The sequence below is a fragment of the Lissotriton helveticus genome, chromosome 9 (assembly GCF_964261635.1).
Source record: "Lissotriton helveticus chromosome 9, aLisHel1.1, whole genome shotgun sequence".
Lineage (NCBI taxonomy): Eukaryota > Metazoa > Chordata > Amphibia > Caudata > Salamandridae > Lissotriton > Lissotriton helveticus.
The window spans coordinates 356,230,394-356,255,111 of record NC_136070.1 but is presented as its reverse complement, the minus strand read 5'-3'; the positions used below and the strand labels follow the sequence as shown (position 1 = coordinate 356,255,111).

The window sequence follows — 24,718 nt, the reverse complement described above, 5'->3', positions numbered from 1 at the left end:
GCTTCCAAATGCATTTGCCACTTTAGGGACTTATCAAACCACATCCCTAGGTCGCGATATTCATTAACCGATTCCAGTTTAAGATCTCCTAAAAACCAATTAAACTTAGTTACCTTTTTTCCAAAGCTTAACATTTTTGTTTTGTCCAAGTTTACTGTTAAAAATTTCTTTGCACAAAATTCGCTAAAAGAATTCAACTTTCTTTGGAGGCCTAATTCGATCTGGTCTAATATTACCAGGTCATCCGCATATATGAGGCAGGGCACCTTGTAACCATCCATTCTTGAGCTTGCACTACCCTCAACTTCTAGATAGGCAGGTAAGTCAGATAAAAATATAGAGAATAGCTGCGGGGCTAGTACACAGCCCTGTCTCAGGCCATTTTCAATAGGTATTTTTGGCGTCAATGACCCCTCTGTGTCCCTAATTACTTGTGCCCAATTACCCCGGTGTAATTCATTTATTATAGTCAGCAGGTCTTTCGGTATGTTTTTTTTATAAGAGTTTCCCAAAGGCAATTCCGATCTACTGAATCAAATGCTGCCCGAAAGTCAATGAAACAACAGCAAAGCTTACCATTTTGTTCCGTAGACTTTCGGGCCATTGCCCATAGTGCAAAGCAATGGTCTATCGTGGAGTGCCCTTCTCTGAAGCCTCCCTGTTCAGTAGGTACGATTGAGAACTCATCGACCCACGCATTTAGCCTATTGAACACTATTTTTGAGAATACCTTTTCTCCTATGTCTAGGAGATTAATCAATCTATAGTTTTGTGGCGCGTTCTTGCTACCTTTTTTATGGATTGGCCTGATTACAGCGCCCTTCCAATTCATTGGCATTGCACCTTCTGCTAATATTTGGAACATTTGGGAGTAAAAACTTGCCCACCACTTTAACTGTGACTTTAATATTATTGCTGGGAGATTGTCTGGCCCTGCCGCTCGGGTTAACTTCAGGTTCCTTATTATGCTTTCTACCTTCTGTTCGGTGAAATCTAATTTGAATTCTTCCGATATTTCCTGCCTATGCTGTTGCTCTATGCCTCCTAGGTGTTCTCGAGGACCATACAGTTCCCTTAGATACTTCACCCAGGCTGCTTCGCTGACAACACATATAATTTCTCCTGCTGTGGGGCCGGATGCTACTTTTACCAGCTTCCAAAATTGTTTTAAGTTTTTTGTTTCAATGGATTCCAGCAAATTTACCCAATATTTCTCTTTATAAACCATTTTTGCATCGGTAACCATCTGTTTAAACTCCTTTAACTTAATAAGATAGTTCTGCCTCTCTTGGTTGAATTTTTTCCTTAGTCTTCTTGATACTGTCCTTATCTCCTTTTTTTTGGTTTGACAGTCGACAGAGAACCATTTCAGTCGGCTGACCGGGATTATTGTACCCTTTCTTTTGTCTTTTTTTAGTTCTACCCGGAGGCACCGTAATACTTGGGCTATCTTCACCTCGTACCATTCCAGATTTTTTCCCCCACAGTCCTCCAGTTTAACTTTATGCTGGAAGGACTTTAATTTTTCCTGGTACTACTCTGTCAGTCTTGTCACTCGCTTGGGGAAATCGATTTCTTGTGGTATCACTTTCTCTCTGTGTTCCCTCCTTCCCCCATGTATATTCAATTGCAACGGATTATGGTCGCTACCTTCACTTTGGGCTATCTTAAATTCCCTAACTAGTGGGAAATTCCAGGCTGGCATAAACGCATAATCAATTTTGTGAGCCTATTTTAAAGGTCTTTTTAGCCGGGCAATCTGTTTTAAATCTGCCATTCAAGCAAAAGAGACCCTTCGTCCCTAGATAGTTTACTAATTCTTTGTCTTGTTTCAGGGATTCACATACTGGAAATTTGGCATACTTTATTCCATAGGCATCCAACAATTCCCTGTGCCAGAGATCAATCTTCTTTGGGTTCAGCTTATGGTTAAAATCCCCCAGAATGAGAAACACATCTAAAGCATATTTTTCTAATAAGGAGTCTATGTCCTCTTTGAAGTTCCCCATCTCAATTCCATACTCTGCCACATTGTCCCAATGCATATATACATTTATAAGGATTACATTTTCATAATTCATGTCCTAAGTCAGACGAACTAATCTACATGCCAATAACCATTTACATTTCACATTTAACAAGGTTGCATTTCTTATTACTTTTGTCGATATGAGAGTCATAATTCCCCCCGATGGGCATCCAAATCTTTTTTTTCTTGGCAGGTCGGTTTAATTGTAGATAACCCTCAAATGTAGGTGTTTCGTGGCATAGCCAAGTCTCTTGCATGCAGGCAATTTCAGCTTTATTTACTGACACTGACAGTGATTAATGCTGCTGTCTCATTTAACTCATTCACCCTCCTATACAATTATTTATTGTAAAGGGGTAATCATAGATGCACATCACATAAAAAATGTCACAGTTACAAACATCTGGAGATGCAGTAAAAACTGTCAAACTGTTTTTAAGAGTTAGTCACGTATTTTGCACAACTGCTCACCAAGCCACAACTTTCAACACAAAACAGGTCACTATTAATCACATAGGTGAAACCTATTGCATTTACCAAAGCTTGTTTTAAATATGTACAATATACCTATTTAAAGGGGCTTTCAGCCAGCTTTCTTCATTCGTTGGTTAGCTAGTGTATAATTTACATTTGATTCCGCCATCTACAGCAGGGGGTCAGCCCACTTCAGCCACTGGATAACTGAGTGTCTGCATTTTGCGCTTTCACAAGGAGCACATTCACAAGTTAGTTCCCTTCTGTGCCAACGTTTTTGTTTCGAATGCATTACTTTGATGTTCCCTTTGTGTTTAGAATCTGATATGACAGCAGGATGCATTATACAAATGAGCCAGGTGATGACACAGGCCACATTCCACACTTTGAGTTCTGTCTCTGGCAAATACGTTTGTCAATTCATTTTGTAGTATCCCTTATCTCACTGCTGGTATATTACAGTGTGGCGTCCATTTGAAACTGTTCTCTATTAAATTGTTGAAAGCTTCAATATTATACATGTGAATTCAAAAGCAGACAGTTCTTCAGAACACATTTATTCTGGGTACACTGTCACCAATGGTAGTTTGTAAACTTTGCAAACACAGAGATATGATGAATGGAGTGCTGAAACTTTTCAGACACTCCTTCCTCCCCAACCATACCCCCTGCCAAACCCCCCGTCATAGATCTGGGTTGAATCCATCGTCGTTCTTTAGCTCACTTCATCACCTCAGTTCACACCCAGCGATATGCAAATCAGTCTTGATTCTGTGCCTCATGGGACCTGAGAGAAGCTGGCCTGGTATGTACTGTCCACTAATGTAAGTGGGCAACCTGCGCCAGTCCAAACAACCCTTATGGTGATTTAAGAGGTCTTAGACAACCATAGCAAGCTCTCTAAGTGGCAGCTTTGGAGAGCAGCCATCAGGCTTAGTCCAGAAGGAGAGTGTAAAGCAGCTTTTTTTTTTGTTTTACCAGAATGCAATCTTATAGTATAATTAAGTGAAAAACAATGTGTTTATAAAAATATGTATTTATTATATAATACTCTCTAACACGTTTAGATATCTCCTACACCGAGATAAACACAATCCTTTGCATAGAAATACAGTAAAGAGCACCAAATACACAGTGGGTCTGGCGGGGGGGGCAAACCATATACTAAGAAAGTGGTATAAGAACAACAACTCGGGTCAAGACCAGGAACCACCTAAGGTGAGTGACTAGGAGCACCACGGAGAACGTGTGCAGTGTGGGAACACAACTGCGTGCGCAGTACAACGGATAAGTCACAGTTGGAATTTTAAGGATTAAGGACCCTTCCCAGTGGACCCTGAAGAAACCCAATGGAAGACAGAAGGTTGGAGAGCCACCTCACCCGTGGATACCCTAGTTCCCATGTTACCTACACCAAGGAAGCCAGGTGCATAGGTGTGAAGTGGTGTCGGAAACCGCCTTCAAACCCAGTGGAGGACTTCAGGAAAGTGCTGCTGCTGAAGGAGAAAGCGTCTGATGGAATCCGTTGGTGGATTCTAGTTGAGGTACAGCAAGCAGAGGGGACAGAGTCTGTGTCACTCAAGAGTGACCGGGAGATCTGGAAGACTACTGCCCACCAATGTCTGGAGTTTCAGGGGAGTTGATGAGGACCTTGACTCTGCAGCTGTGAGGACCAGGCGACGCTGAGGAAGATCAGGCGCCATGCACAAGCTGTCCCATGTCGGATGTCGGATGTTGAGTGCTGAGGGGTTGGTGTCCGGCGGGAGCACCAACACACCTTGGCAAATGCAACCAACGCAGAAGTGGAAGAAGGTGCAATGTCGGGACCAGCAAGGTCCAGGGGACTCGCCACAAGCAGGGGAGTCAGGGCAGGCCCAGAGCAATCAGTGGAGCCCAAAAGAAGTAAAGATGAGCCTCAACAGGATCCACAGGCCGGAGGCACTGGAGTCGCAAGAGAACCATGAGCAGCTCACTAAAAGATGCAGCCCACGGTGCAAGCAATGCGGTGTAGAGTAAGATTCTGGCCTCTGGAGGTGCTTGGGGTAGGGGCTACTTGAAGCCCGAAGATCTCGGTGGAAGGAAGTCAACAAGCCTTTGCAACTGCAAGTTGACGCAGTGCACAGGGGTTCGACTATTGCAGCCCCCACGAGGGATACTGGCCTCAAACTTAGTGAGAGGGCAGGACAGGCCTTGAGAGCTGTGGAGAACCACAACCTGTGTTGCAGAACCTTACTGATTCCGGAGGAGCTGCAGATCAGCAGACCAGTAAACTTAGTTGCAGTGCCTGCAAATGCAGGGAAGGGACTTCTTCACTTCAGGGGTGGTTCCTTCAGGTGTCTTTGATGCCCACTGGCCTTGGAAGGTTCATGTATGGTGCACAGACGATGCAGCAGACTGGAAGTGTGACAAAGTCAAGCCCAAATGAAGTCCAAAGTGCCCAGATGGTAGAAGAAGTGGTGTCTGATCTGAATCTTGTCCCAAGACAAATCTAGGGACCTACACTCGGGTAAGCCCTTAAGTTTCCTAAGGAAAGGGTTGGGACAATTCAGAGGACCCTCCCAGGGGAGTGTTTGGACAGGGGGGGGGAGGTTATTCCCATGTCATTTGTCCAGTTTCGCACCAGAGCGGGAGCCAGCGGCTCCCAGCGCTGGTTTGAAGTGGACTATGCATGGGGACACCAAATGTGCCCCTCATGCAGAATGAGTGGTGCTAGCAAGCGCACCCACCTTGCCCCAATACACTAAATCCTGTCTGGGAGGTGGTCACACCTCTCAGTGACAGGGTGTCTATTGTTCTGCCTTCCCTTGCTTGAGCTTGGCTCAGCAGCAGGAGGGCAGAATCGTGTCTCTGGTCAGCAGCAACCATTTTGTGCTGTCCTGGTTGTGGTACTGGGAGCACTGAGAGCCTAACGGATGGCTCTTCCAGTGCTTGGAATTATACCTCCCACACCGTTTACAGTGTGGGGGTATGATACCAACATGTTTAATACTAAACATGAAAGGATTTGTTGCAGCCAGTATCAAGGTGGTCATCGTGTAATTACGCGGTTCCCTACTATATAGTGTATGGCTGCTTCACTTACACTACCTAGGATAGTGGACCCCATAGGCTGTAGGGGTGCCCTGTTCATGCAGGGGTGCCCTCACACTTAGAACCAAGCACCCTGCCTTCAGGATTGATAAGGCCTGCTATAGGGATGACTTATAGGCTTTAAGTGCAGTGACCCTAGATATAGGAAACCTATATCTTTAGTAAGTGGTGCTAGCACCAGCTTACACAGGCTGCAATGGCAGGCATGTAGTTCCATTTTGAAGAGTCTCACATGGGTGGCATAATGCATGCTTCAGCCCATGGGGGACCTCTGGGGTACCTATGCCCTGGGTACCTTAGTATCATATACTAGGGACTGGTAAGGGTACCCCAGTATCCATCTGGAATGTACCTAAGTACTGAATATAACAATTTAAGGGACAAAGCAGATAGACTGGGGTCCTAATTAGCAGGATTCCAGTCAGACTAGTCAATAACAGCTTAGGCAAACAGTGGAGGTAACCATAAAAGCAGATCCTACTTTCCTACAGGAACAGTCCAGACTGAACTGCCAAGCCAGGACTTCCCTGAACTGGAAACACGCATCATGGGCATACCCTGCCAACTTAGGGCAAACAAAGCAAACAGAAGGAGATGATGCTTGGCATTTTGGGCTGGACTGTTCCCATGAGGCACAGGGTCAAGATTAATTTGCATTCAGCTGGGTCTGAGCTGGGGTAATGTCGTGTATTTCTATAGGTTCTGAATCGATCCCCCTATTCCTGACCCTATTCTGGTTAAACTACCTAGCTAGTTAACTAACAGTCAGCCCATGAGGCAAGAAAACCCCCATGATGCAGATACCGTTATCTGACGCAGTCACACTACGGCACAGGAACGTGTTATCTGATTAGGTCATAACGCTTGAGATCTAATTAGACAAGCGACATTCCTCCAGCCCCTGATAAGGCATACGACGTTCTCATAACAAATCAAACCTATGACAACCTGGATAATCCGTGCGGCCATTGTTTTGATTTCACAGAGAACTTTAGTAAAGAATGTGCTAACGAGCAAGTCGTATGACATCTTTATTGACGTACCTATGTCCATCCTTACGTCAATCCCGGCACCTTTAAGGTATAAATATTGCCGACCTTGCCCTATGCAAACACACGCGTGGTGACAAGACGGAGCAGCCTGGAATATCGAGAGCAGAGAAAGAGATACCATTCCTCATTCATCCTAAATTCCAGGTACAGAACTGAATAACCCCTCACAGAGAATTCTTTAGTTATTCACTTGGCAAAAACAAACTTAACTTAAACTGTAACTTTCTATTCCCGCCCACGCATTAGACTTAGGTCAGGTACACGGGGTAGGCGTATTTAGAAACACCAGTTGAGTACGTTTAGTCAAATGTATATGTGTATGTAAATATATTTTAATCATTTTAAACATCATATGGCTCAGAAACCATATCAATGTTTTTACAGTATTATTTTATACTATTGCTTCTAATGTATGCACTTTACTTAACAATAAGTATTGCAATAATATCGATCCATTTCTCTTGTACGAGAAAAGAGACTGATCAATAAATAACACCTTTTATTGAACACGCCCGTCTCTTCCTTTTCTCTACATTCTGATGAGACTAAGAATGCACGTACTGACTGAGTAAAATAATTGCCTTGTGCTCACACGACTCTTGAGATTGACTCTTGATTAGGGGAGAGCAAAGTTGTCATGTTCTATGGTTGTCAGAAACTAAATCCCTTCTTGTCTAATCAGGGGAGTTAATCCTTCCTTGAACATTCGAGAAAGTTTCTAGCGAACTCTGAGCTTAGCTGGCAAACCCAAAAATTAAGTCTAGTATCGACAGTAGTAGACCTAGTTAACGTCTGGCCTAGGCCTTTACTGCTGTAGGTACTATTCCAATGCGCAGAGCCTATTGGGAAAATAGGAGCTACACTACAGTAACGAAGTGAGCTCAAGAATGATGATGGGTTCCACCCAGATCTGTGACTGGGGATGAGTGTCTGAAAAGTTTCAGCGCTACGTCCCTCATTTCCTTGTTTTTGCTTTGTTTGCCCTAAGTTGACAGGGTATGCCCAGAGGTCGGTCCCTTGGTCACTCTGCCACGGGATTCAAGCTAGCCTGGCTGATGAGATCTTACCCTAAACCGTCCCAGGAAGTTTGTTTCCGGGCCAGGGAAAACCTTGCTTGGCTTTTCGGGGTGTGCTGTTCCCATGAGGCACAGGGTCAAGACTGATTTGCATATAGCTTGGTCTGAACTGGGTTGGCGAAGTGAGCTAAAGAACTATGATGGATTCAACCCCAGATCTGTGAAGGGGGTGAGTGTCTGAAAAGTTTCAGCGCTCCGTCCATCATTTCTTTGTGTTTACTTTAAAAAAGTTTGTCCAGGAAGAAAACCAGCGTTTATTGTGTTTAATTTGCAGCACTTGTAACACTTTTTATAATTTGCTTTCTTTCTTTCTTTTTCTTTCTCCTCTTTTTTACTTTCTTTCTTTTCTCCCTGTTTTTCTTTATTTCTTTTTCCTCATTCCTTCTTTCCCTTTCATTCATTTTTCTTTCTTGCTTTTATTTTGTGTTCATTCTTTTCTTTTTTTGATTTTCTTTACTTTCTTACTTTCTTTCTCTCGTCTCCCTTTTTCTTGCTTTCATTACTTTTTTATTCTTTCTTTTTCATTCTTTCTATCTTTTGCTTTGTTTTCTTTCTTTACTGCTTTAAGTACTTTCTTTCCTGTTTTAAGACCATTTTCCTGCTTTTAGTCCTTCTTTCTAGTCTCCCTTCTTTCCATCTTTTTTCATACCGCTTTCCTTCTTGACTTCTTTCTTTCCTTCCATTTTCTTTCTTTCCTGCAGCCTTTCTGAAAAGCAATAGACTCCCATCCAATGGCCTAACTTTTAGATCTGTGTTAATCAAGACATATTGATTTCAATAAAATTATGTATATGATTAGTTTAATTTTAAAAAATAGTCTTTTTTTTAAATCAATTGCACTTCCAGCACTACTTACCTATTCTGTCCTCCCTGGCCCCGGTCTGACGCGGCTAGTGTCGATTGTGCGGAGGGCTTCCTGGGAGCAGATACTCACTTCCGGTTGGACAGCGCTCTAGTCTCTGAGCCGCCTACACTATTAAGCTGACACCTCATGGGCAAGCGCAGTGGGCGCGCCGAATGCAAGCCTTTCTGCACCCGGCCGTGACCAGGGGCCTGTACCCGTGGCAATTTTTATAATTCCCAGAATACACATTATAGATATAACGCCCAGACACTGTGGAGCCTAAGGACGGCACCTGGCTCTAAGTGTCTGCACTCGATGTGCCCTGTCTACACCCTCTCAAATTGCCCTTATTGTAATTTTAAACTTAACCCTTTTACAAAGGATGCTCAGGCGACCAACCCTCCATCAAAAAAATTTCTTTTAAATTGCCGCTCTCTTCTCAAGCACTCAGCTGAACTTATGCTCCTCCTAGATAATCTCAAACCCGAAGCCCTCTTTCTAACCGAGACCTGGTTGCAAGATGAGGCCGATCCAGCCATTACCCAGATTCTACAACTGGGGTACCTATTACATAGAGCGGACCGCAAGACCGGAAGAGGTGGGGGCTTAGCGATAATCTTCAAAGATCATTTTTGTTGCCGATCTTCAATTGAGGAGTTACCTGATTGTGAAAGTATGAATTTTGCACTAGATATATCACCTACGGTCACCTTCTCTGGCCTGTTACTTTATCGTCCCCCAGGACCCACGAGTCAGTACCTTAATAGTCTTCCGTCCTTTGTTGCCGAATTAGCACTAATTCGTGCAAATTTTACAGTTCTCAGAGACCTTAATATTCACTTAGATGACCCACTTGACCATCAGGCAATAGACCTCCTATCTAATCTTTCAGCTCTTCAAATTGTACAGAAAGGCCTTGCCCCCACTCATATCAAGGGTCACCTTCTTGATGCCGTGCTCAGCAATGATTCGAAGCTCCACGTAGGCACTCCAATCCCCCTCCCAAGGACTCACTTGTCCCGTTGGAATGGGAAACCACAGTTTCCCTTTGTGTGCAGAGCTCGGCTCCACCGCTGGAAAGGAAATGGTCTAATCTTTCCGTCAGTCAGTGGTCTACTTCATTGATTGCCACCATTCCCACACCTGACCCAGATCCCGAAAAGGCTAACAAAAATTTTAATTCCTGGATAAATAAATCTCTAGACTCACTTCTCCCAAAGAAACTATTACATAATAAATCTAAACAATGATTGGCACAATGGTTCACACCCACATTAAGGGAACTCAAACGTGTAAAAAACTAGAAAGGAGCTAGAGACAGCTCCCAGAATTGCCAGGAGAGATGCCTACAGAGAGGCAATCAGGAACTATAAGGCAGAAATCAAAACTGCGCAATCTGTATTCTATGAGTGCAGAATTAGCGCGGCCACCAATTCACCTAAGGAGATTTTTCGACTCGCTAAATCCCTTATTAGTATTCCACAAAAACTTCCTAACCCAACAGATGCCCAAGCTCGCTGTGACAAGCAGGCTGAATATTTCCACCCAAAAATTCAGCTTATATCCCACTCCTTCACTTCTTCCCAGGACAAATCCGTTACCTCTTGCACTGAGAGTACCCATTCTAATCCACAGTGTTTCTTAACAGAATTTCCCCTGCTTGATGAGGTATTACTCAACACCCTATTTTCAAGAGTAACATCTGATTCTCCTACCGATCCGGCCTCTCCGCGCTACCTCGCGCTAGTTACGGAGGTTATCTGGCCAGTAATACTGAATGCTCCTAACGGCTCCATCATCTCAGGAAAGGTGCCACTGGCATGGAAATGTGCCCAAGTCAGAGCATTACTGATGAAACACAACTTTGACACCTGCAACATGGACAACTATCGCCCCATCTCCCTTCTTCCCTGCCTGGGTAAGCTGCTTAAGAGACATGTCAATACCATTTTGCTTAACTAGTTGGAGTCTAACAACCTTCTCCATGACTCCCAGGCGGGTTTCCGTCCCAAGCTTGGGACGGAAACCGCCCTCCTGGCAGTGACAGAGGAAGCACGGAGGCTCCTGGACCAAGGCGGCATAGCAGCAAATATTTTGCTGGACCTCAGTGCCGCCTTTGACACTGTGGAGCATAACATCTTGCTCACCCGACTGAAACATCTAGGTGTGACAGAGTTGGCTATCACCTGGCTCCAATCCTTTTTGAAAGACCGTTTTGTTTTCAGGTCTCAGAGGGTGCCACCTCATCAAACCGATGGCCTCTTAGCTGCGGGGTTCCACAGGGATCTTCCCTGACCCCCACGCTTTTTAACGCCTATATGGAGCCATTGGCTTGGATAGTGCTTCCTTTCGGTATCGAAATTATCACCTATGCAGATGACACCCAACTGGTGGTGGCATTAAACCACCTTGGGCACCTGCCTAGAAGCGGTAGCCGAATGGATGGCACTATCCCACCTTAAGCTAAACGGGGACAAGACAGAACTTATGTTCCTGGGTAAGTCTCCTTCACCCAGCTTGGCTCTAGCGTGGCCTACCTGCCTCTGCACCATGCCGGCCCCTAAAGATCAGATAAAGAGCCTGGGAGTGTGGCTGGATAGTGCTCTTTGTTTTAACTACCAGGCCACCAAACTTTCCACTACCTGCTTCGGCCTGATGCGATTGCTGAGGACAATTTTGCCTTTACTCCCCTTTCAGGCCCGAAGGATTATGGTTCAGGCCCTTATCCTGTCCTGCCTAGACTACGGGAATGCTCTGTATTTGGGCGCGCCATTGGCCACCATTAAAAAAACTGCAGGTGACTCCGAACTGTGCGGCCCGTTTACTTCTGGAGCGTCCTCGGAGGCATTCAGCGTCATCTGCTCTGAAGAAGCTCCACTGGCTGCCAATCCATTCCAGAATCCGATTCAAGGCTATGTGCTTAGCTCACAGAGCCATGTGGAAATCAGGACCTGCAATGATTCGCTCTCTTGTTACCCCTTATCAACCTTCTAGAAGTCTGCGTTCTAGTACGGCCTTCCTTGCTTCCACAAGGAAAATACGCCGAGCCAGATGGGGTGGACGCTCATTCTCTTGGAATGCCTCCATTTTCTGGAACTCCTTACCACCCACTCTACGCAGCGAACCTAACCTACAGATCTTCCACAGACTCTTGAAAACCTTTCTCTTTCACTAAACATTAATTGTCTGGCTCTGTTCTCGACCCAACTGGTCCGAGCGCTAAGAGGCCTCAGGGTAGAAGTACGCTATATAAACCCAATTTTCATTTCACTTCATTTCATTTCAGTTATAGGGGTTTTCAGCCACACTTCATCCATCTGACAGTGGTTGTGTCATTCTCATTTTTCTCCAACCCTCTCAAACACGCATCAAGAAGCAACGTGTCGCCACACTTCAACCATTTGCTAACCTCGTTATGAGTTATGGCATGATACCCTTTCACAAGGAACACATCCACACACAACGTATTTCCCTTTAGTGCCAGGGAGCACTATGGTAATGTGAGCTGTTTTTAGACCAAAACACATTTTTGCCTTTAGTCAATGTTTTTTGTTTTGTTTTTTAGATTGATAAGCACCTGCATAGAGTTTGCAGAAAGGGAAGCAGGGAACTCTGGTTAGTTTCCAAGTTTAGATGGAGAGCAGATTCTTAAAATTAAGCACCCCACAACACCATTGATACTCAATTCTGCCCACCTCAAAGTCTTAGTACAGTTCCATCTATGCCAAGCTAGAAAGTGGCAAAGCATTTTGCCATTTTTACATCTAAGTTTTTAAGCATAGGATTTGTGCAGTGCCATCCATGCCAAGCTGAAAAATGACAAGAGCCTTTTATCACTCCAGTTGCAGTATAATAGGTTTGTATTGGTGCCATCCAAGCCAACCTGGAATGAGTAAAAGCAACCCCGCACATGTATTTCGCTCTAGTCAGAGCTCATCAGATACCTATATCTTTGTCCAGACACATGGAAGCACTCAATAAAAATCAATACAATACCCCTTCAGGCTTAGCGAGCTACATAAATTATGCAAAAAAAGGAAGCGGTTAACTTTGGATACTTCCCAAGTTTAGATGGAGAGCATGTCCTTTATATGAAGCACCCTCAACCCCACGACAGGCTGAATCTGCTCACCTTAAATGTCTGGAAAGACAGACATTTCAAGTGAGCAAATTCAGAGCAGGTTCCAAGCGTCCCTGGTGTTGTAAGGCACTATGTTTAGATTTCATTAACTCTTAAAGTACCTTGGAAAATCCCCTCGACCCAACTGCAACCTACTTGACCTCCGTCTCTGAAAACGGAGCAAAAGTGACAAGTTAACAAGATTAAAGGCATCTTTATTGCTCATTCCCTTTGTGAGCAATAAAAATGCCTTTAAATCTTGTTATCTTGTCACTTTTGCTCCATTTTCAAAGACAGAGGACAATAGTTAGTTTGTCTTCCTACTCACCAGAAAGGGCGAGTAGGACCTAAAAATAGCTCGTCCTCATCAATTCTCCCTCGCAAATGGGAGAGGATTTGTCGAGCCCTGTATGTCCATAGAATAATTGATAAATCTGGTGCTGATTTTTTAACAGTTTCTGACGGAGTTAACATTGCTTACTGAATCACAAGGGAGAATTGACTTTGTGCTTGATAACCACTTTTTCTGTTGGATTTTTTCACCTTGTTTTATGAAGTACTCTATGTACTCCACAGGGTCAATTTACATCTGAGCATAGTGGTGAGGATGGTCTCGCATTAAGTCAAGGGAGCAATAAGTTGATGTATTTTCACTATCTGCAACATAAAAAGCTTGAATCGAATTAGTTTCATTCACGGATTGCTTTTCCAAAGGATTACTGGACTTTGACCCGGCAAGAGTGGACTATCATTGACCTGACCTTGCTTAAAGAACTGTGTTTAAAGAACCTATTGAGGGTCATCTCAGTGTTCTGTGCTAGAAAATACAACCCCTTCATCATATACTGGGTTGAAAATAGGCCATGCAATTATGTTGGGCTCAGTTATTTGTTGCTATTTTTACAGATGAATAAACTACTTTATTTTACATGTACGCCTCTTGATATATTTTCCCTCATTAAATTAACATGCAATCATAACAGCGAAGTAATTGAATTAGGAATGTTTAATTCTGCTGGAAAATACTTTTGTGTTTTTTTTTAATGTTGCTGCTAAATATTCAGACATAAGCTCGCAAAGACTTAGTGGGTTGCCCTTTACTTTCCTTACTTTGTTGTACAACCTTTCTAGCTCTGAGTGGATGGCACTGTGCTAGTCATATTCTTAAGAATCTTTGACATTTGAGGTGAAGAGATTTGGAGTGTCAGTGGTGTTGCAGAGTGATCCATATAAAGAAGCTGCTCTCCACCTGAAACTTAGGAACTTTCCACAAAAAAAGCTAAGCGAATGTAATTCCTTTGTGAAAAGTTTGGTATGTTAGGTAAGAAAAAGGGGTGTCCCAAAACACATTTTCTCTATGCAATTTCCCTTGGAAAATAAAACCGTGCTACAGCCAACATGTCTGAATGTAATTGCACCTTCTTTACCCAGAAAATGCGCTACTTGTCATATGGTGTAAATCTGTTCAGTAGTTTTTGTGAAATTATGGTTCAAAAGTTATGTATGTATAATGATGCAGCAGTATTTAAAGTACCGCAAACACAAGTTCAAAACACACAATCTGATTGGCTGGCTGCAACTTGAAGAAAAAGTTGCGGCACAATTTTATGACTCAGGATCTAGTCCCCTTGTCATGGAAAAAGAAATAAGCAATAGGTGTGCAGGGTAGGTGTATTGTGAACCCCTGCCCTTTATAGCTGGGGGGAGTGAGGGTCCCAGAGAGACCCCTCCTGGGGTCAGATGCACATTTTTTTTTTCACTGTACTAGCGTAGGGCTCAGCGCACTCACCTCCTCCAATGTAATTTCCTCCAAAAACCACAGAATAAAAAAGTGCAAACCGTTTGGGTGCTTCAAGGCCATGAGGTTTGGCCAGCAATGGGATCTTGGCTGTCTGTGAGGGGTTGGGAGAAAAGCCTGGCCACAGACCTGGCTCTGCGGCCAACCACACACTGCACATGGCCAAAAGCTGTAAGCAGTGGGGGCTCGGCTGCTCACGCCCTGCAGCCAGTCTCACGCTGTGCACTGCAAAAGGTCATGCCCGGCAGGGGGCTAGTCATCCACAAAATGTCAGTTCAAATTTTACATTTAAAATTTAAAAAAACACAAATTCAATAGTGAGATTTAACTGAAGTAACTATAACTTAAACCCTTGCTATGCTCTGCTTATTACCAAGCATATTACATCTATAATAGCTTAAATTCTCGCAAATGCAAGACCTATTGCATTGCAAATACTTTGTTTGGAAATGCGCCTATGCCGCGCTTTCACATTAATAGAGGCCGTGCCCCTTTCTTTAGACGAGCCGTGTCTAAAGTAAGGTCTGCGGCCCCCAATAAAGTAAATGCACGGTATGGGGAGTTTTAACAAAAAAAGCATTTGTTTGTCAAGTTGACAAACAAATGCATTTATTTTGTAAAAGCACCGCGGTTTCACTTTAATAGCTGCTGCAGACCTTTCTTTAGACGCAGCTCTTCTGAAGAAAGGGACTTGGCCTCTATTAATGTGAAAGCGTGCCATGCTGCGCTTCTAAACAAAACAAAAAACAGTGAATAAAAAGGAAAAAATCACACAGCTTCGTTCGGCACCGCAAATAAAGGCGCGGATGCCAATGTGGCATGCTGTGCTATTAAAAAAAAAAATAATAAAGTGTTGGGAGAGACCATGTTTTGCCTGCAACAGCAGACCGGTAAACACCATTGACAGAAATAGTGCTTGAAGGCTGTTTTTAACCCCTTCCACACTCATGACGAGCTGGGCTCGTCATGAGGTAGCCTCCTGCTACGCTAATGACGAGCCCAGCTCGTCATGTAACATGTGTTTTTGTTGATTCCAGCACACAGCGGGAAAATGCATAGCATCGATGTGGTTAAAGCCTACAGAGTAGCCGCACACGTAACGGGGGGTGTCGCCATGGGAAGCGACAAAAAGAGACAAGGCGGTACTAACGAAGGACTTCTAAGACTTTTGACCAATTAACAGCCACAGTTTACAGTGGACAATGACGCAAGCCAATGAAAAATATGTGCGGAGAGTGGGTGGAACTTCAAGTCCCTACCTCAATACAGCATGCTTTGCAGAGCAGCACATGCGCTGCCCAGGCTCGACCTAAAAAAAGGAGGTAGTAGCTCCTTCTGGCCGGGATACAATGCTAAATATAATTAATTACTTCTCCTCTGTTAACATTGGCCGTACTCGCATTGTTATCCTGGAGGTCATAGTTGGCATTTGTATTACAAATTTAGAGTCCATTTACGGTAGAGCAAAAAACATTGACAGATTAGTTTCTTGGCGCATTATTAGTGGAAGATGATTCCAGTAAGTGGCAGCTGCCATGGACAAATCTTGGACCCCTATCCTGACTTCTTTTGTCTTGGGAATGTGCAGTAGTAAACGGGGTTTTCTGCACCAAGTAGAGGTGATGCTTAGAGCTTTCTGGCAGATCTAAATATAGTGTGTAGCAGTAGTCCAGTCAAGATTATATAAAAGTGTTCATTATAAGCATCTAGTTTTAAAAGGTAAACTCGTAAAAGATTCTTTTCACCTCAAGTACATAAACGAAGGAAGGATTTTTACCCCAAGGGTTTTCTCATCTGCCACAGGCAAGGGTATCTCTCCATATGAGGATGGCCTGAAAGAATATTTCTAAACGGAGGTTCTCACACTTGGTAGAAGGTTCTACATTTTGTTCCCTTTGAGCTTCAGATGGTTGAGTTTATCCAGTGTTCACAGAGTATGCTTAACGATCTTTTGAGATTTTCAGAACTATTTATTTGTTATTGTCATACATTAAATATATTTACCCTTGTAATTCCGGTATGCTACGGAAATTACATCTAGATTAAACAGCAGAGAGAGCAACATAGAGCCATGTAAAAGCCACATTGCAACTGTGGTGATATAGCTTTAAAGAAGTATAACATCACTGTATGTGTCCCAGAAGTCTGAAAGTCTTGCAGCCAATAAAGCGCAGTGCCCTGAATGCCGATAACTGTCGTGCTAGTTATTAGGAGCGGTTTGTCAGTCTCATTAAATGCAGACTAGAGATCCAGGGCAGCTGAAGATTCTACATCAGATTTTCACTGTACTTCATTCATGGCTGCAACCACTATGGACTCAACATGGCAGTCTGAGATAAAACCTTCCTGCATAGGTTAGAGCAAAGCATATCCCTATGATGGTCTTGCACTTAGCTATAGAAGATCTCTCAAGCAATTTAGATGTGAGATTGGCTTGAAATTGACCAAGTGCATAAGATCCAGTGTTTGTTTCAGGATAATAGCTACTACAGCCAGCATATTCAGTTGGTATTTTCCCCACAGCTAATGAGGCATGAATAATATTTTAACAGTTAATCCCCTTAGACAGTAGAATTGTTCTCTAAAGGTAAGCTTACAGGGAATCCTCTGTAGAGATAGTTGGTCTGCTGCTCACTACAACTCAAGAACTAAAGAGATTTTCAAAAGCATTATAAGATGAAATAGCAACTTTCTGAACTTCTAGGTTTGAGCCGACTCAGATACTTGGACTCTGGACACAATGCTGGTCATTGGCTATCATTGCTCTTCTTAACAGTGAAACAAAAGTTGTTACCCCTAAACCTAGATGAGGGCCTTTTGGGATGGGAATGTCCCTTGCCTGGTAGTAGTGTGCCATGACCAGAATCCTGATTTGTGTATGTTTTGGCCGCAGTCTCCTGCTAATATAGCGTGTGCGCACAAATACATGGTACAGTACAATGCCATCACCTTCAAGTTACCAAATTCTTAGATCCTCTACCCCACACACAGCACCAAATCGGTCATGCTTTCTCTGCTTGGTGACTTGCATAGTGATGGGGATAAAAGTCTAATATCAGCTCTGGTTCTACTGGATCTTTCGGCAGCCTTTGACATGGTCGATCACACTTTACTAATAGACTGCTTGAAGGCTGTCAGCTTACAGAAACCAGGCCTGATTGGATTAAATCTTATTGGGACAGTCCTACTCAAGTCATTTATATGAGCCCTTTTGATAAGCCTGTGGCACTGCCCATGTGTGCCTGAAATCGACTTAGTAGTGGCTAACTGTACTGCACTTGTTCCACATGTGCCTGAGTGAACTTTGCCACTGTAAGAGAACCTGCTGCCTCGAGGCACTTGACCATCGTTCACCAGCGTGACAGTGCGGCTGCTGGAGGAGTTGACCAGAAATGGGCCTATTCGGATCACACCGCAATTTAACTGTGAAGCACCTAGAAGAGGCCCAATGTGCTGACCGGAGATGGAAAGCAGACTGCATCACTGCCTCGTCCCCTTAAGCTCTGCCCAGCAGAGCCACAGACCACCAGTTAGACCAAGTGGAAGAGGCCATGTCGAAACCACCAGGTCTCCGACACCAGCCGGCTCACCATGTTCTCAGAAGAGGTCTGCAGTCTTGTTGCTATCGTCTAAAGACTGGTGCACAGCCCCATGTCTACTCCCAGGACCAGAGCAGTGAGCTAGCGTACCTGCAGCTAGTGGTCGTCTTGCCTTGACCGAGGTAGGGACTCTAGTTGAGGCCTACTGCAGGCATGCAATTGGTGCAATAACGGAGACTGAGTGCATAGTATAGACTAAAAGGGAGGGGTGCGCTGCAACGGTGGCTGAGGGCCACAACATAGTCTTTAATGTTGGAAGAGAGTGTGTGGAGGGAAAAGCAGAGGGGACATCCTCGCCCAATGGGCAGTGGTATTGCGCCAGAGACTGAGTACCTGAGATTTTGTAGTGTATTGTATTGTATAGAAGTACTTATTATTTCCAAAGAAAATGACTGGACCAGCCTGTCGCTCCACAGAAGGACTACCACTGAGAGGGAAGCGCTAAAGGGGTAGTACTGGGCCTAGTTTGGAGAACCACAGTTGGACATCACAGGCAACTATCCTTCGTCCCCAAGTCTCGGGGCCAATAGCCCATGCATGCCCCATGGACCACCTGAACTGTATTGTATATGGTCAACGTAAAAGATATCACCCCAAATGTAAAACACAAAAGCCCATCACCCCCTGCAATGTCTCCTTGTGCTGATGTCCTGATGATCCACTGACCTGTCAGTGATGTCCAGTAAGCGAAATAGTCAGAAGTTAAAGCTCGGCTATTAGAACTGCTTTTGGCTAGGAGCAGATGGGCTAGGTTGCCAGTACTAAATAGGCTGATTGTAGGGTGTCTGTTTCCTTAGGGACCTGTATTTTAGAATCTATCAGACACATATCACTTTTTCCAGTGGCAGAGAGATTCCATAGACATCCTCAGCCAGAATTAACTGAGGTCTGGTCTTTTAGAGTTTAGAACCAACCACCACTTCAATCGGCAATTCTTCCTTGATAGTAAGAGCTTAAAACAAACACACACAATAAACAAGCATTTGCAATGCAAAGGGTCGTGCATTTCTCAAGGTCACAGCTATTGGTGTTGTAACTGTAAATATTTTGTGTGTGTGTGTTCTGGATTGCAGTGGATGTATATGGTGTGCACTGGAATTATGTGGTTCCCATCCAGAATAATGTGAGCCTATAGGAAGCAAAGGTGTAGTTTAGGATGGCTGGGTTGGTGGAATGATAGATGTTTGAATGAATTCTTGAATGGATGAATGGATGGATAACTATGAGTACATGGATGGATATCTGGGTGATTAGATGAATGAAAAGATGGTAGGTGATGCATGGGTAGGATACTTACAGATGGTTGGTATAGAAACAAAAATGGATATATATGCAAAATATTCCATATTATAAAATGTGTGCCCTAACTGCATAATTATTGTATTAATATTTTTGTTATTGAAAGTATGTGTGTATCACTGTTTGTAAACCCACAGAGACAGTAATAAGAAACAAGGTCATATTCATTTTATTTTGTTACGGGGAGTTAAGTGATTTGGCCAAAATTACAGGATGTTTATCTAATGCCAAGATTGGAACCTGGTCCCAGTTCCAAAGGTGGCAGCTCAGGTCGTAACATCACATTGTCTCCCCATCGAGAAAAGCATTCTTGTAGCAGCATCGGCAATACAAATAAAAAAGCAACACAATAACAAATGCTTCAAATATTTAGCCAAAAGAAACAATTGTTGGACGTAATGCTGGACAATGCAAACATTCACCCCCAGTCACACGGATCTGAGTTTAATCCATCGGTCTTTTGCTCACCACCCCACCCCACCCCAGTTTGGACCCAGTCATATGCAAATCAGTCTTGACCCCGTTCCTCATGGGAACAGTCCAGCCCAAACTAGACCTGCAGCTCCGGTTTCGCCACCCACTTAACTAGCCCTTTTGTCTCAGGTCTGCCATTGCAGAGCCTGTGTGCACAGTTTTCAACTGCCATGTCAAACTTGCAAAATAAACCTTTGGCCAGGATGAAACCTTCCTTTTTAATTTATATAGGCCATCTCTAGGGTATGCCCTGGACAGCCTCAAGTGCAGGGTGCAGTGCATTAAAAAAGTTGAACATATACCTTTAAGTATTACATGTCATAATAGTGGAATTATTTTTCACTAGTTCAAGGCCCATCTCTCCCATAGAATAACATTGGAGTTGTATTATTACGTTTTATGAGTGCAAACGGGAAGAGATAACCAGTTCATGTTTGGTGTGTATGGAATCACAATTTTAAATCATAACTTATGGTGAAGTATGATTTTAAATTACAATTCTGAAAATGCCAATTTTAGAAAGCTGGCATTTTCTTACCATAGCCATTTAATGCCTGTAGCCTGTCTCTGGTCACTTGACTGAGTGTGGTCGGCACCTGAATAGGCTGCATCCTTTCTCCACAGAAAGGACTACATCCCCCCGGTATATATGCACTTCAAAAACATGCCACTAGATGCCTCTCCTCAATTCAAGGGCACAACTATGTATAAAAGAAGGACCTCAGACACCACCACTTACGTACACTTTTGGATCTGTGGGTTCTCTGTCAGGAAGGAGGACTGCTGTGCCACTCTGCTGGACTGCTGCTGTAAAGGAACTGCTGTGCTGACCTGCTGCCCTCTTGCTGTGGAAAGAAATGAACCTGCAAATTCATCTTGAACCCAGGACACCAGGGTGACTCAAAGGGCTATTCTGCTGGCCTCCTGATCTGAGCCTAAGGGACATACATAAAAGGCTTCCCAACAGCTCCTGGACCCGTCTTCAGCGAGTTCCCGACCTCCAAGTGGTGCCTCTCAGGCCCTGGACCCTTGGTGTGGCTTGCCAGCTCTTGTAATCAAGCTTTTGGGCTTTTCGTGACTGCAAACAGGCCCGTTCTCACAGAGTGTGAGCAGCTGCATCGACAGCCAATGCGCAGCTCCAGCCCGCTGTCCGTGATGCCCAGCCTGCTCTTCGTACCAAGCCGATTGCCGCCCACGACACTCTCCTTGCCCCTCTGTTGGTGGTATATACTTTTAGGTGTCATATTGCAATTTATTCCTTAAACATTCATAACTCCAATTCTACTGATTTGATTTTTGGCGTTTTGGTCTTGTTTGATTTATTAAAATTTGGTCTATTTTTTTTAACCTGGTGTGAGATATTGTTTGTGTGCTGTTTTGACGGTCTTACTTTTAGAAGGAATGTCTAAAGTATTTGTGCAAGACTTCAAAGTTGAGCCTGACTGTTCTGTGCCAAGCTACCAATGGGTGAGCAGTTTAATTTGTGGTTTGCTTGTGTCTTACCATGACTAGGATTGTGGTGGCTGCTTGACAAGGGCTCAATCCTCAGTCAACCAGAAACCCAATTTCTAACACAGTTGAAGCTGTAATCAATGACAATGTTGGTAGTGAATGTCTTAGTTTATGGCATTATGGTTTATTTCACCAATGTTGCTAAAGCTACTGTTGTAATACAGACGTAAGCAAATTTATTTGGGAAGATCTCTAATTAAAAACTAACACACTCTTGGTGGAGGGCATCCGTCAAGCTGGACAGGGTCACAGGAGCTGTGAGCCCACCCTCTCTCTCCGGGATCCAGCATGAAATGTGTCTTGGGATTTACCAGGTAAGACTGGGTTACCCCTTTTTAAAAAAAAAAGATGGAAAAAAGGCCTGTGGCAACGCACACAAAGCAACTGGAGCTGCTGATCTAAAATTCCTTGCTTCACAGAGGGAGTGCCCCATAATGCCCTCGGGGAAGTGGGGCTAAATTGTCTCTTCTTCGATGGCCCCAGGAAAGCAGGGGCACCACCAACGTACCCAAGAAAGTGTTTTGGGGCTACAGGAGCACAGCAGCACCCCAGAAGTAGCTGTTTAATATTTACCCTGTCTCTCTCCGGTCCAAGGAAATGTGGCCTGGGGAGACTTTTCAAGGTTGTGCACACTCCTCTTGGCTGGAGTTTTTTATGTACAATTCGGGAGTGAAGGGACCTTCAATGGTTGGTCCTATGGCTACATTTTATGTGGGCTAAAGTGGTACAAGAAAGACATATATACACGTGTGTTTATTTTAAATGCATTGCTGACAGCGATTTTGCTAAGAATTGCAATGCTTGTTTATTAGCAATAGGGTATGCATTTAAACATGTTTACTGATTCCAATAAAAAGATACGGAATGATCCTAACTTGTGATTATGGATGCAACATAGGAGGTGAACCTTGACAAAGCCAATAGGCTTGCTTAGATATTTGTGTGGTGACCCCCTGACAAAGACAATAGGTCTGTTATATTGAAAAGGACCCTCTTAGATGCAAATGTTCTGTCTGGTACAGGAGGGGGGTAGTGTGATTTTGGGGGTTGTGCCCCACTAAGGGTCTATTTTGATTTCAGAATTTGTTTCACCCAGATTGTATTTCCTCCTACCTTATGATTATATTTGTAAATGAATGCATTTAATTGAGTAGTGTGTACTACATCTACTTTTTCTTTTTGAAAGAAATAGCACAATGGGCACAATTATTTATTGAGTATTGTTATTGCGTGCCATCGATTGGTGATTACTAGCTCACACCACCTCCCCTGAGTAGGTTTTTGACTTCGCTACCCTGAGAGATTCAAGCGCTACAATGGGATGCTTGGTTCCCAGTGAGGAGATATTTGTGGACCTGTTGGTTGTGCACACATCACTCCTGCACAACGAATAACCTGGTATATCCCATGTGGGGTAATTCTTTCCCAAGAATTTTCCAGGATACTGTATGTAAAAAAAGGGCACTATTGAGTCTGACCATTGGCACAGATATTTTGGAATGTGATATTCCAAACGTGAAGATACATAGAAATAATACATTTATAACTGGCTGTTTTTTTTATTTTATTCTAGTATTTACAAATTGGGGATTTTTTCCCCTAAACAAGATAGGTTAACTTTGCAGACTAATGAAACAGAAATTATTTAACTTTTTTTATCTGACGGATAATAACATTTCCCTCTGTGAGTTGTTAATACCGTAGATGAGGATTTGGAAATTTTTCTTCTAAATGGTCTGCAAAATTAGGAGCATATATGTTGGAAACTGGGTTTCTTTGTAGATGCCCCCCTCACCTTTGCTCCATTTTAGACTGCTTGATGATGGTTTTTGATAGTGCTCTGAGACCTGCTAACCAGGCCACAGTGCCTGTGCTCTTTTCCCTAAAAGGGATGTTCATTGGTATTGGTACACCAAATTGGCAAGGTACTTTGCCCCCTTATAAGTTCCTAGTAAATGGTACCAGTGGTACCCATGGAAAGGGTAGTGAAGGGCTTGCCACAGCTTCAGCACTGGTTGTGCCACCTTGTGTGATGCAAGTAAACGTGTGGCTCTGCCTTTGCAGCCCTGCACGAGCAGCCCGTCTGCTGCCGAGTGACTCCTCATACACTATGTGCTGCAGAGCCCACCACTGCCTTAATGTAAGGAAATCACTCTTAACCTGCTCTTCCTAAGCTCAGGAGGTAAAGTGCATTATGTTAAAGGTGTTAATACACATAGCATCATGTTGATGAGACACTTCACAAAAGCATGCAATTTTTGTGTATAATACAATAGCTTATTGCTAGATTGCGCATAGCGCAAGAGTGGATCTATTCTATAGCACCTTATATTAACACATTGTGAAATCCGCAATATCGAATCTTTGAACTTGAGGCAGCAGGACAGCAGGTTAAAGGGCCCCCAGGACCGAAGCAATTCAACAAGAATTGGAGCCAGATACCAAATTTGAGAATACTAATCTGTGATTTTTTGCACGTTGTGTTAACTAATTCAAGTTAAAAAAAACCTTTTTTTTGTTACACTACGACCGTTTTAGTGAAACATTTATATTTAATTGAAACTTTGATGTATGCAGCTAATGCAGTGATCTGTTTATACAGGTCTATCCTCTTTTAATCAGATGGAAAAAAAGAATTTGATCATGTACTTTGGTACCTTGTGCCAGTGGAGTGTATGAGACCGGGCCGAACTGGGAACCCAAAGTAGCCCAGGCCATTTTGTCAGACTATTTCTGGCGTTGAGGGGATGGAAGTGTGAAACACTGCTGCTTTTGTTGCTGGGGGTCAATATCACTGCTGCAAAACCGGCCCTAGTAACAAAACCGGCCCCCATTGCTACAAAATCGGCCCGCCCTACCAGCCTCCTGGGGAAACGCTTGATGCCCGTTACGGCCAGTCCGGCCCTGCTGGAAGGGTATGTAGAGTTTCATGTTACTAATGTAGGGATCAATCATGGTAATAATGAGAGGTAGATAGATGTGTTAAATATAGAATCGAGAGTAGGGCTCTCTGAATGAGTTAAACTGAGAAAATATCTGCAGTAACTGCTAGGAAATAATTTAAAGACGTCATTTACCAACAATCATATTATGAATAACAGATTAAAAATGGATGCAACAAGACCTAACATAATTTGTAAAATAACGGGATAACATGTCGGAAGGAACATTGAAAGGGGGAGGAACTGATTCGTGACCTTAAAAAGACTGGAAATAATTAATGAAGTTTCAGTGGTTATAATAACAAAATGTAAGGAACACTTTTCCCCAAACAATTTGTACCTACAAGATGGTGATGCATCTTATTCAAAATGGCAAACTTCAAAATGCTTACATTTATAATTTCAAACA

General features: G+C 43.5%; 1 protein-coding gene across 1 annotated transcript in view; it reads left to right on the top strand.

The window, feature by feature from the left end:
- Nucleotides 1-24,718, top strand: part of DDX24 (DEAD-box helicase 24) — a 174,154-nt gene that overhangs the window by 102,629 nt on the left and 46,807 nt on the right. The window lies entirely within an intron of this gene.